Source organism: Ascaphus truei, chromosome 9, assembly GCF_040206685.1.
Source record: "Ascaphus truei isolate aAscTru1 chromosome 9, aAscTru1.hap1, whole genome shotgun sequence".
In the NCBI taxonomy this organism is placed as follows: Eukaryota; Metazoa; Chordata; class Amphibia; order Anura; family Ascaphidae; genus Ascaphus; species Ascaphus truei.
In genome coordinates, this window is record NC_134491.1 from 41496698 (window position 1) to 41509054 (window position 12357).

The window sequence follows — 12357 nt, forward strand, 5'->3', positions numbered from 1 at the left end:
ACAGGCAAGGGCTAATGGTTACATAAATGATCAGAGGGTATACATTATATACAAGACATTGCATGCACAGTTACAGATAATATATATTATAGGCGTATGTAACAGTTACTGACAAGATTAAAATGTGAGACGGTTTCAGTTTTGAAAGAACTGAGACTGGTGGCGGCTGTGAGAGTCTCCATTAGACTGTTCCAGTTTTGGGGTGCCCAGTAAGAGAAGGAGGAACGGCCGGATACTTTGCTGAACCTCAGGACCATGAACAGTCTTTTGGAGTCAGATCTCAGGTGATAGGTGCTGTATGTGGAAGGGGTGAGGAGCTTGTTCAGGTAGCTGGGTAGCTTGCCCAGAAAGTATTTGAAGACAAGACAGGAAAGATGAACTTTGCACCTAGACTCAAGTGATGTCCAATCTAGTTCTTGGAGCAGTTCTCAGTGATGTGTGTTGTATTTTTAGGACAACCCGGCATATTGAGTTGTAGAGGGTGTCTAGTTTGCCACGGTGAGTTTCCCATCGGCACATCGGCAGCCAAGTCCACTCCTCTTCCGATCCATAGACACCACAACCCAGTATCCCTCACACTAAGCTGTAGGCTAATGGTTTATTTCTGTGTGTCCCCTATTCATGGTATTTACAGTAAAGAATTTCAAGAAATTTGGCTGGAGAGGGCACTTTTCTCACGAGAGTTACAGTAAGTAATTTGTTTTTAAGGCTTGGCAAATATCTGTGAAAGTTGAGATTTTAGCAAGCAGCAAAAGTAAAAAAATTCACCAGTTTTGCAAACTTCTGCAAAAGTTTTACACGTCTCTAGAGAGGGTTTGATGGAAACCAGGTCCATAAAATTCCCGTCATTCGCCCCTATGGCTTGGGAGCTCTCATGTATGCGCAGATGCAGCGGCCATTATTTTAACAAATCACGCGGTGTGTACCGCGGAATACCCATGTCATGGCGCGGGATTTCTTCCAACCGTACCGCCTTAAGACGCGAGTGCAGAAAATGGCATTTTAGTGTTCTGGCTTTTAAACACCTGAAAGTGACACAGTAACACAGTAACACAGTAACACAGTAACACAGTGCTGTACACATTACAATTCATTCATTCATTGCATTTAATTGCACACAATCCATGAAATTCAAACAAAGCAACCGCGATAAACAAGTGTGCCTGGGGTGATTAGCCGCGTTCATGCCGCGTGGAGTACAGCAGCGCACACGAAAACGGCGCCGTGATTTGTTAAAATAACGGCCGCTGCATCTGTATGTCTTTATCTAATGCTCATATTCACATACTGGGAAGCCATGTTCTGCTCGTCAGGAAACTGGTTCACCTTAAATATTACTACACCTTTATTCACAGCATATTGAAGAGAGGCCTTCGAGTCAGCCATTAATTGTACCCCAGGGCTTTCTTAATGAGCATATTACCTAACCAAGCAACTGGGGTATCAACTTCTCACGAAGCATATGGATGCCTGTTCAATTTATTGATTGGAACATGGGACCGTTCATGCAGAATGAACCGTGGGATACCACAGATCAGGAAGTCGGGGAAATATATTCACGTGGATTGACTGTAAGGCTGCATCCATAGAGGGGGGAGCCGCGCTCCTCCACGCTGAAGCTGAGGCTCGCCTGCGCAATCAGGAGCGATTGCATGAACTAGCAGACGAGCCAGCGTGCGCGATCGGGAGGCGGGGCACTGACATCACTGGGCCAATAGCCCACGAAGCACCAACGTCAATGTCACGTCGCTGACGTCACGGCGCCGTGACGTTGACCCTGCTTCACTCTGATTGGAGGTTTTTAGCCGACAGAGCGCTCAGAAACAGGTTCTGCTGTCGGCTGAAAATCCCTGCGCCTCAGCACGTTCTATGGACGCAGCCTTAGAGGTCTTCTGCCACCAGAAGGTACCTTATGCAATAGCACCACTTAGCAAACATTCCCCTAATATCTCACATTATATCTAATGTTTCCTAATAGAGCAAGTGGTCATTGAAATGAATTGTGATAGGTATTGGTTCCATGGCCTCTTTGTTTCTGTAGCATTCAGTTCCCCCTCTAATTAAGCAGCAAACGTAGGACTCGCGGCAGTGAATGAGCCCATATAACTAAGGTGCTCTTCCAAAAGACACGTGATGACCCATCGCTTGCTATACTGTGATTATGGAATAAAACCGCTTAGTAAATATGGGCCTGAATCTTACAGATCATTTCTTTAATATCAGTCCTATAACCGCAAACCGTCAGGTTACAGGAACACCTCCAACTCATACACTCCATGGCTGCATTTCCGATTCCCAAAAAGGGAAACCAGAGGGCAGCGTTTGCTGGCCGTGATCACGCATTAGGCGCGGGTAAGGGGTGATCTCTGCTTATTAATGAGACATCAGCTCGGTGATTCCAATGTTTTCAGACACAGAGGAAACCAATAAACTTGCTAATTTGAGCATATTGTGGCTAAACTTGCTACAAAATAAGCAACAGAAAGTTGGATGGAATTCAAGCCTTTAGCTGCCTGAATGTTTCTTGTGACGTGCCAAAGTCTGTACCGGCAGATTTGTGTCTGGGGTCAAATCAGAGTCAGGCGTTGTATCCAGGTAAAAGTGTTTGTTCACGTTACTTTCCATTGTCCTGGCGTGGATTTGCCACTTAACCCAGCGTCTGTTGGAGTTTCGTGATGTACGGCTATTCTCTTCCAAAAAATGTCCCAATTCTTTTATCTAAAAAAAAAAAAAATCACAAGACTATGAACAATGTTTAACAACGAACACCCAAATCAACCATAACATGTTTAATACTTCAGGGCAGCAAGGAACAGCAAAATGTTTTAAACTGGAGAAAAAAAATGATTACACAGCTATACCAGGACTGTGAACATGTGTTAATGTACAGCGCAGAAATGCTCACTTCCACGTTTATTTTATGGTGCATGTCACAATTAGTAGGCACCAAAAACGTTTTTTGGTTTTCCATCAAATAACTTTCTTTCTTCCTTTTTTTACATTGTAAAAAACAGGTCACTGGACATATTCCATGAGGCAACGAATAGTAACAGAAGCAGAGAAGCAATGGCGTGAGTGATGGTTAGACATGCAGGGCATTCTGGGAAAGGAAATGGCAGCCACAGAGTTCCCCAACAGTGGCAATCCTTAGAACTAAAAATGTGTTGACGTTCGTAGATTTTCTTCTTTGGAAGAAGATCTTGTTTGGAAGAAATTTCGATCAGTGCTTGTAATTAGCCACCCGCAGATAAATGATCTGAGCGGATTTTGGGTGGGAATGCACCGTTAATGCATGACTTGGAAGTCCTTTAAGGACTGAAGGATCTTTGCTTTACACTTTGAGATAAATCTGGTGCTGGAATAGAGAGAGAGTAGCAGAGGCTTTAACCCCGAGATGTTCTGCCTCATTATATAACAGCTTACCCTGTGTGTCCCGGTAGGGGGTCTTCATAAGATAAATACTTTAGAGAATGGCAGAATGTAGAACTAATTGGTTAGCCGTTAGAACCAGCTTCATTGTATCTGTGTGATTAAAACGGTAAATAAAAGCTTTATTGCCAGTTGCAAATAGATTAGGGTTTTAAGATTAAAACACGTTCTTTTAGTTGCTAAGACCAAGTGTAAACACATGGGGTGTTTTTGCTAATAGAATTTTCACTAACAAGCTAAACATATCTCGTTAGTTAAAGTTCACAACGAGGTTCAGTGCATGTTAAGGTTTCTTGCAGATTTGACCTTACTTTAAAAAGTTTCAATTTAAAAAAAAATTAAAATATACAACTTTATTATTTTTAACTGCTGATAAATGACACGAAGTATATGGCTTAGATGCACTCAGCTCTGCTAAGTCAGGGAAATAACGTGACGTTACCTAAGTGTTATGGAATGTTATGTTTCCTGACTTAATATGCGATCTCCAAAGCTTAGTATATGCAAAGACAATGTCCGATCTGCATCTCCTTAGCATAGGTTTCTTGTAGCATAATACTGTGCTATATTCCAATAACGGGGTGTTATATCAATCTTGGTGTTGCTCGAATCCAGACTCCAAAATAGGGATTAGACTTGAGTGGAGAGAGGGCAATGACCTTATACAATTTAAATTATGCCTAACGGTAGCGTTACCCTCAGTCAGACAATGCAAACCCCCTATTTCAGTGTCTGGATGGGCGAAAAGCCAAGTTTAGGTATAACCTAAATACCATAATGTGTAGTGCCCTGTGTTAGCCTTAACTAAGTGATTAGGAGATGATATGATAACACTGGGCTTGCAGATCATTATCACGAATGTCCACTATAGCTAACTCTATGCTCTGCCGGAGAAGATATTACTTTGTGAATACAACGTTACTCTTAATGTGATGTTAGGCTAATGGAGCTCAGTGCATCTAGTCCTATGGGTTATATTTAAAGTTATTTTTTCAATACATTTACTTTGAGGCATTTTGAACATGGCCAGTGTATCGAGCTACTTAGCAAGACCCAGAGCCCCTGGGCAAAGGGCAACACGGCTGCCTGACCAATGGGGGAGCTTATTGTTTAGGGGTGAGGCGTAAGGAGGGGGCCTAGGTTATATCAGTGCTGGACGGAGGATTTGCATACCTCTTTGAATCCAGACCTGTGAGAAGTTGCACCCTCCGGTTTATTATGTTATTATTGAGATTTGTAATTGTTGTGCTAACATTGTTATTTCTTGTTGCAGTTTTGCGGGACGGTGATAAAGGGGGAAGAGACCCTGATGTAAAGTTGGCCACTTGGGGGGCGGTCCAAGGTACCTCCAGTAGTTATTTGGAGAAGGCGGGGTGATACTTGGCTTTTGAAGTCAGTATGGCAGTGTCCTTCACGTGGTGATGTCCGTGGCCAAGAGGTTTGGGCAGCCACTTGGCAAATGGTTACAAGCCGGGGGTATCCCTCTGGCTTATGGACGGTTACGGAGCAACTCAGCAGGGTACCCCAAGTTTAGTTATTGTGTTTAGGTTAATAAAGCTGAGACCTGTTTCTCCCAACCATGTGTGTGTTTCATTAATAAACGGGTGGTTAAGGGGGGGGTTCATGGCGCACCCCAACTCCAAGGGCCGACGGATCGGCAAGTCATGCCATGATGTTCCATTTGCATCTGTGAAGGATTTAAGGAATAGTTATAAGAAGCAAGAAGAGAAGTCAATGAGGAGCTAAGTGATGGACACATTTTAACTTGAGCCCTGCATCTGAGGCCAGGACTTCCATCCCCTTAACTAAATCACAACAATGGTCCCATTCTAACATGATGTAAATCTTCATAAAACGTGAGAATTTTTTTTTTAATTTTGAAACAATCCTTTGCCTAGAGACATTTAATGTCTAACATATCAAAAAAACTGGATAGTCTTAAAAAGAAAATGTTCCTCCTTTGTAAAATAACAGGATGTGGTTTATTTATTTCATCATTATGTTTCAAGTAATAAATATATAAAAACATTTTTAATATACCTGTATGATGTATAAAAAGAAAAAGAGGCGCACGCTCCATCATATAAAAAAAAGTAACAAATAATGGGCTATTCTGCGCACAGATGAAACGCACTTACAAGAATAATAATCTCTGTGGGCTGCAGTGGAGGACACGGATTGATGTATGCTCACAAGTCGCTCACAAAACGCTTTGGTGAAGTAGCCTCTCTCTCCGAATTCACCACCCATAGCTGGAGATTAGTCTAAACACCAATCCTTGTGCGTGGTGTCCCCCGGAGGAAGACTCTGTATCGGTGTATTGTTTGTTCTATGAACTCGCGCTCTTCCACACGGCGGACCTCCGGAATGCAGTATACTGTCTCTGTTTACTGCATCCTATGTAACCCTGACACATTTCGGCATGATCTCATGACTTTCTCAAAGGGACGATCTATATACTGTATATACACACATTCATACAACCAGACCTATGAATTCATTTTGTTAAATATTATATTATTAATACATTATTGCCATTTGATGACAAGTGTAACCCTCAGAAAATGGGTTTCTTAGCAGCAATTTATTAGGCTGCACATGTAACGTTAGACTGGAGTGGACATACAGGACTTGACCATGAGAGGTAACTCTCAATGTTATTTTTCCTGGTAAAATATTTTATAAATAAATAAAAGCTACTTAGCACTAATTTTGTCAACCGCCAGTGTGTGGTGAGCAACTTTCCAACAGGAAAGAGGGCCACTCATCGTTGATGTCCAATGAGAAACATCACCCCATCACCCCTAGCAATGTTCTGCTGAATGGAAGCTCATTACCCCTAGCAATGTTCTGCTGAATGGAAGCTCATTACCCCTAGCAATGTTCTGCTGCATGGAACCTCGTCACCCCTAGCAATGTTCTGCTGAATAGAACCTCGTCACCCCTAGCAATGTTCTGATGCATGGAACCTCGTCACCCCTAGCAATGTTCTGCTGAATAGAACCTCGTCACCCCTAGCAATGTTCTGCTGCATGGAACCTCGTCACCCTTAGCAATGTTCTTCTGAATAGGACCTTATCACCACTAGCAATGTTCTGCTGCATGGAACCTCGTCACCCCTAGCAATGTTCTGCTGAATAGAACCTCATCACCCGAGCAATGTTCTGCTGCATGGAACCTCGTCACCCCTAGCAATGTTCTGCTGAATAGAACCTCATCACCCCTAGCAATGTTCTGCTGCATGGAACCTCGTCACCCCTAGCAATGTTCTGCTGCATGGAACCTCATCACCACTAGCAATGTTCTGCTGCATGGAACCTCGTCAACCCTAGCAATGTTCTGCTGCATGGAACCTCGTCACCCCTAGCAATGTTCTGCTGCATGGAACCTCATCACCCCTAGCAATGTTCTGCTGCATGGAACCTCGTCACCCCTAGCAATGTTCTGCTGCATGGAACCTCGTCACGCCTAGCAATGTTCTGCTGCATGGAACCTCGTCACCCCTAGCAATGTTCTGCTGCATGGAACTCGTCACCACTAGCAATGTTCTGCTGCATGGCACTTCATCACCCCTAGCAATGTTCTGCTGCATGGAACTCGTCACCCCTAGCAATGTTCTGCTGCATGGAACTCGTCACCCCTAGCAATGTTCTGCTGCATGGAACCTCGCCACCCCTAGCAATGTTCTGCTGCATGGAACCTCGTCACCCCTAGCAATGTTCTGCTGCATGGAACCTCTTCACCCCTAGCAATGTTCTGCTGCAAGGAACCTCGTCACCCCTGGCAATGTTCTGCCACATGGAACCTTGTCACCCCTAGCAATGTTCTGCCGCATGGAACATGTCACCCCTAGCAATGTTCTGCTGAATAGAACCTTATCACGCCTAGCAATGTTCTGCTGCATGGAACCTTATCACCCCTAGCAATGTTCTGCCGCATGGAACATGTCACCCCTAGCAATGTTCTGCTGAATAGAACCTTATCACGCCTAGCAATGTTCTGCTGAATAGTACCTTATCACGCCTAGCAATGTTCTTCCGCATGGAACCTTATCACCCCTAGCAATGTTCTGCCGCATGGAACATGTCACCCCTAGCAATGTTGTGCTGAATAGAACCTTATCACGCCTAGCAATGTTCTGCTGCATGGAACCTTATCACCCCTAGCAATGTTCTGCCGCATGGAACCTCGTCACCCCTAGCAATGTTCTGCCGCATGGAACATGTCACCCCTAGCAATGTTCTGCTGAATAGAACCTTATCACGCCTAGCAATGTTCTGCTGCATGGAACCTTATCACCCCTAGCAATGTTCTGCCGCATGGAACCTTATCACCCCTAGCAATGTTCTGCCGCATGGAACATGTCACCCCTAGCAATGTTCTGCTGAATAGAACCTTATCACGCCTAGCAATGTTCTGCTGAATAGAACCTTATCACGCCTAGCAATGTTCTTCCGCATGGAACCTTATCACCCCTAGCAATGTTCTGCCGCATGGAACATGTCACCCCTAGCAATGTTCTGCTGAATAGAACCTTATCACGCGTAGCAATGTTCTGCTGCATGGAACCTTATCACCCCTAGCAATGTTCTGCCGCATGGAATCTCGTCGCCCCTAGCAATGTTCTGCCGCATGGAACTTTTCACCCCTAGCAATGTTCTGCTGCATGGAACCTCGTCACCCCTAGCAATGTTCTGCCACATGGAACCTTATCACCCCTAGCAATGTTCTGCTGCATGGAACTCGTCACCCCTAGCAATGTTCTGCTGCATGGAACTCGTCACCCCTAGCAATGTTTTGCTGCATGGAACCTCATCACCCCTAGCAATGTTCTGCCGCATGGAACTTTTCACCCCTAGCAATGTTCTGCTGCATGGAACCTTATAACCCCTAGCAATGTTCTGCCGCATGGAACCTCGTCACCCCTAGCAATGTTCTGCCGCATGGAACCTTATCACCCTAGCAATGTTCTGCTGCATGGAACTCGTCACCCCTAGCAATGTTCTGCTGCATGGAACTCGTCACCCCTAGCAATGTTCTGCCGCATGGAACCTCGTCACCCCTAGCAATGTTTTGCTGCATGGATTGTAACTATGTTTTTCGCAGTCGCCCTAAACAGTCGACATGTTGAGCAGGTTTCCATTCTCTGCTACTTCCTTCATACTTCTTGCTCTGTTCAGATCCCATTACTAGGCATAGAATTGCATGCTCCAAATTCAGTTGGGAAGTTCCCTGCAATCTTGGGACGGTCGCAGCTCACCTGAATTTTGGGTGACTGACAATGCCACAGTATGCAGGTGAGTGTTATTGAGAAATGTATGTATGTATATGTTTATTTATATAGCGCCATCCATGTACACAGCGCGTCACAGCAGTAACACACGGGACATAATAATATAACACCTAATAATATAACACATAATAATATAACACATAATAATATAACACATAATAATATCTTATACTATATTAGTGAAAGCACTGTATGCCTGCCTGGATGTCCGGTGTCCCTAGGGGAAATCTCATTGGTCCCTTGGGTCGCCCGCCCCCGCACACCTCTCATTGGCCTGAGGCGGAGTGACGGGCCAAAGGACACACACACACACACACACACACACACACACACACACACACACACACACACACACACACACACACACACACACACACACACACACACACACACACACACTCTCTCTGTCCTCTCCCCCCCCATCACACTCACCTCCCTCTCCACTCACCTCCCTCCACCTCCCGCTCCACTCACCTCCCTCCCGCTCAACTCCCTCCACCTCCCGCTCCATTCACCTCCCTCTCCATTCACCTCCCTCTCCATTCACCTCCCTCCCGCTCAACTCCCTCCCCGGCGCGGGGACAGGCAGTGGGCAGGGCAGCCTGCCGCTGCCTCCACTCACCTCCCGCTCCCTCCACCCACCTCCTGCTCCCTCCACTCACCTCCCCTCACCTCCCTGGCGCGGGGACAGGCATTGGCCAGGGCAGCCTACCGCTGCCACGTGGCACCTAACCTCCCTCCCGCTCAACTCCCTCCCCGGCGCGGGGACAGGCAGTGGGCAGGGCAGCCTGCCGCTGCCTCCACTCACCTCCCGCTCCCTCCACCCACCTCCCGCTCCCTCCACCCACCTCCCGCTCCCTCCACTCACCTCCCCTCACCTCCCGCTCACCTCCCCTCACCTCCCGCTCACCTCCCTGGTGCGGGGACAGGCATTGGCCAGGGCAGCCAACCGCTGCCACGCGGCACCTAAGATGGCGGCGGAAAGAAGGACCCCTTCCTCCCTCGCGGACTAACTAACATGGCGGCGGCCAGAAGGAGAGGTGAGTGTGAGTGAGTGAGTGTGAGTGTGTGTGTGTCTGTGTCTGTGTCTGTGTGTCACATGGGGGGGGGGGGTCAGGAGCGGAGAAAGATACAGGGGGAGTGGAGAGGAGGGACCCGTCAATTTAAACCAAACCAACCCCCCTCCTGTCCACTGCCCCCCCCTCCTGTCCACTGCCCACCCCCCTCCTGTCCACTGTCACCCCCCCTCCTCTCCACTGTCACCCCCCTCCTGTCCACTCTCCCCCCCTCCTGGCCACTGTCACCCCCCCTCCTGTCCACTGTCACCCCCCCTCCTGTCCACTCTCCCCCCCCCTGTCCACTCTCCCCCCCTCCTGGCCACTGTCACCCCCCCCTCCTGTCCACTGTCACCCCCCCTCCTGTCCACTCTCCCCCCCCCCCTGTCCACTCTCCCCCCCCTCCTGTCCACTGTCACCCCCCCTCCTGTCCACTCTCCCCCCCCTGTCCACTCTCCCCCCCCTGTCCACTCTCCCCCCTCCTGTCCACTCTCCCCCCCCTCCCATCCCCTCCAAATAGTCACCTATTGTTCCACCATTTATAAATAATACTACCTATTACGCATTTACATCCCGGGCAACGCCGGGTCTCTTAGCTAGTAACACATAATGGGAATAAGTGCTTCAGACACAAAAGTAACATTATGAAAAGGATTCCCTGCTCCGAGGAGCTTACAATCTAAATAGGAAGAACGTACAGAGACAGTAGGAGGGCGTCTGCAAGAGGCAAAGGTCAATGTATGAGGTGTATGGTATCAGCCCCAGAGCTACCCAAATGCTTCGTTAAAGAGGCCCCTCAAGCCAGACCCCTCAATCCTCCCCTACACATTTATTTCCCCCTACACCCCCTGGCCACACACACACACAATTCCCCCCTACATTACAGTACCCCCCCCCCCGCCACAATACACAAATTAGAATAACCACCTACACGCACACTACAATAACCCCCCCACACACACACTAGGGGTTGAAAACACTGGAGTACAGTATTCTGCACAGTAACTTCTTTTAATACAGTTACTATAAACAACTGTGCAAAGAATAAGAAACTATTTTAAAAAATGCTCTAATATAAAGATTATCACGTGTTACCTCAATTTCTTGCACTGAGGCACACACAGCACACTGCCAGACACACAGCACACTGAGAGAGACACACAGCACACTGAGAGACACAAACAGCACCCTGAGAGACACACACAGCACACTGCCAGACACACACAGCACACTGACAGGCACACACAGCACACTGACAGACACACACAGCACACTGCCAGGTACACACAGCACACTGCCAGGCACAAACAGCACACTGACACACACAGCACACTGACAGACACACACAGCATACTGACACACACAGCCTCTGCTGCCTGCTCTCTCCCCCCAGCCTCTGCTGCCTGCTCTCTACCCCACCAGCCTCTGCTGCCTGCTCTCTACCCCCCCAGCCTCTGCTGCCTGCTCCCCCCCCCAGCGTCTGCTGCCTGCTCTCCCCCCCAGCATCTGCTGCCTGCTCTCCCCCCCAGCGTCTGCTGCCTGCTCTCTCTCTGCTTCAGTTCCATCCCCAGCCTCTGCTGCCTGCTCTCTCCCCCCCCAACCTCTGCTGTCTGCTCTCTCCCCACTCCCCCAGCCTCTACTGCCTGCTCTCTACCCCACCAGCCTCTGCTGCCTGCTCTCTACCCCCCAGCCTCTGCTGCCTGCTCCCCCCCAGCCTCTGCTGCCTGCTCCCCCCCTAGCGTCTGCTGCCTGCTCTCCCCCCCAGCGTCTGCTGCCTGCTCTCCCCCCCAGCGTCTGCTGCCTGCTCTCTCTCTCTGCTTCAGTTCCATCCCCAGCCTCTGCTGCCTGCTCTCTCCCCCCCTAACCTCTGCTGTCTGCTCTCTCCCCACTCCCCACTCCCCCAGCCTCTACTGCCTGCTCTCTCCCCCCCAGCCTCTGCTGCCTGCTCTCCCCCCCCCCAGCGTCTGCTGCCTGATATCTCTGCTTCAGTTCCGCCCCCAGCCTCTGCTCCCTGCTCTCCCCCCCCAACCTCTGCTGTCTGCTCTCTCCCCACTCCCCCAGCCTCTACTGCCTGCTCTCCACCCCAGCCTCTGCTGCCTGCTCTCTCTGCCTGAGTTCCACCCCAGCCTCTGCTGCCTGCTCTCTCTCTGCCTCAGTTCCGCCCCCAGCCTCTGCTGCCTGCTCTCTCTCTGCCTCAGTTCCGCCCCCAGCCTCTGCTGCCTGCTCTCTCTGCCTGAGTTCCACCCCAGCCTCTGCTGCTCTCTCTCTCTCTCAGTTCCACCCCCAGCCTCTGTTGCCTGCTCTCTCTCTGCCTCAGTTCCGCCATCAGCCTCTGCTGCCTGCTCTCTCTCTGCCTCAGTTCCGCCCCCAGCCTCTGCTGCCTGCTCTCTCTCTGCCTCAGTTCCACCCCCAGCCTCTGCTGCCTGCTCTCTCTGCCTCAGTTCCGCATCCAGCCTCAGCTGCCTGCTCTCTCTGTCTCAGTTCCGCCCCCAGCCTCTGCTGCCTGCTCTCTCTGTCTCCGTTCCGCCCCCAGCCTCTGCTGCCTGCTCTCTCTCCCCCCCAACCTCTGCTGTCTGCTCT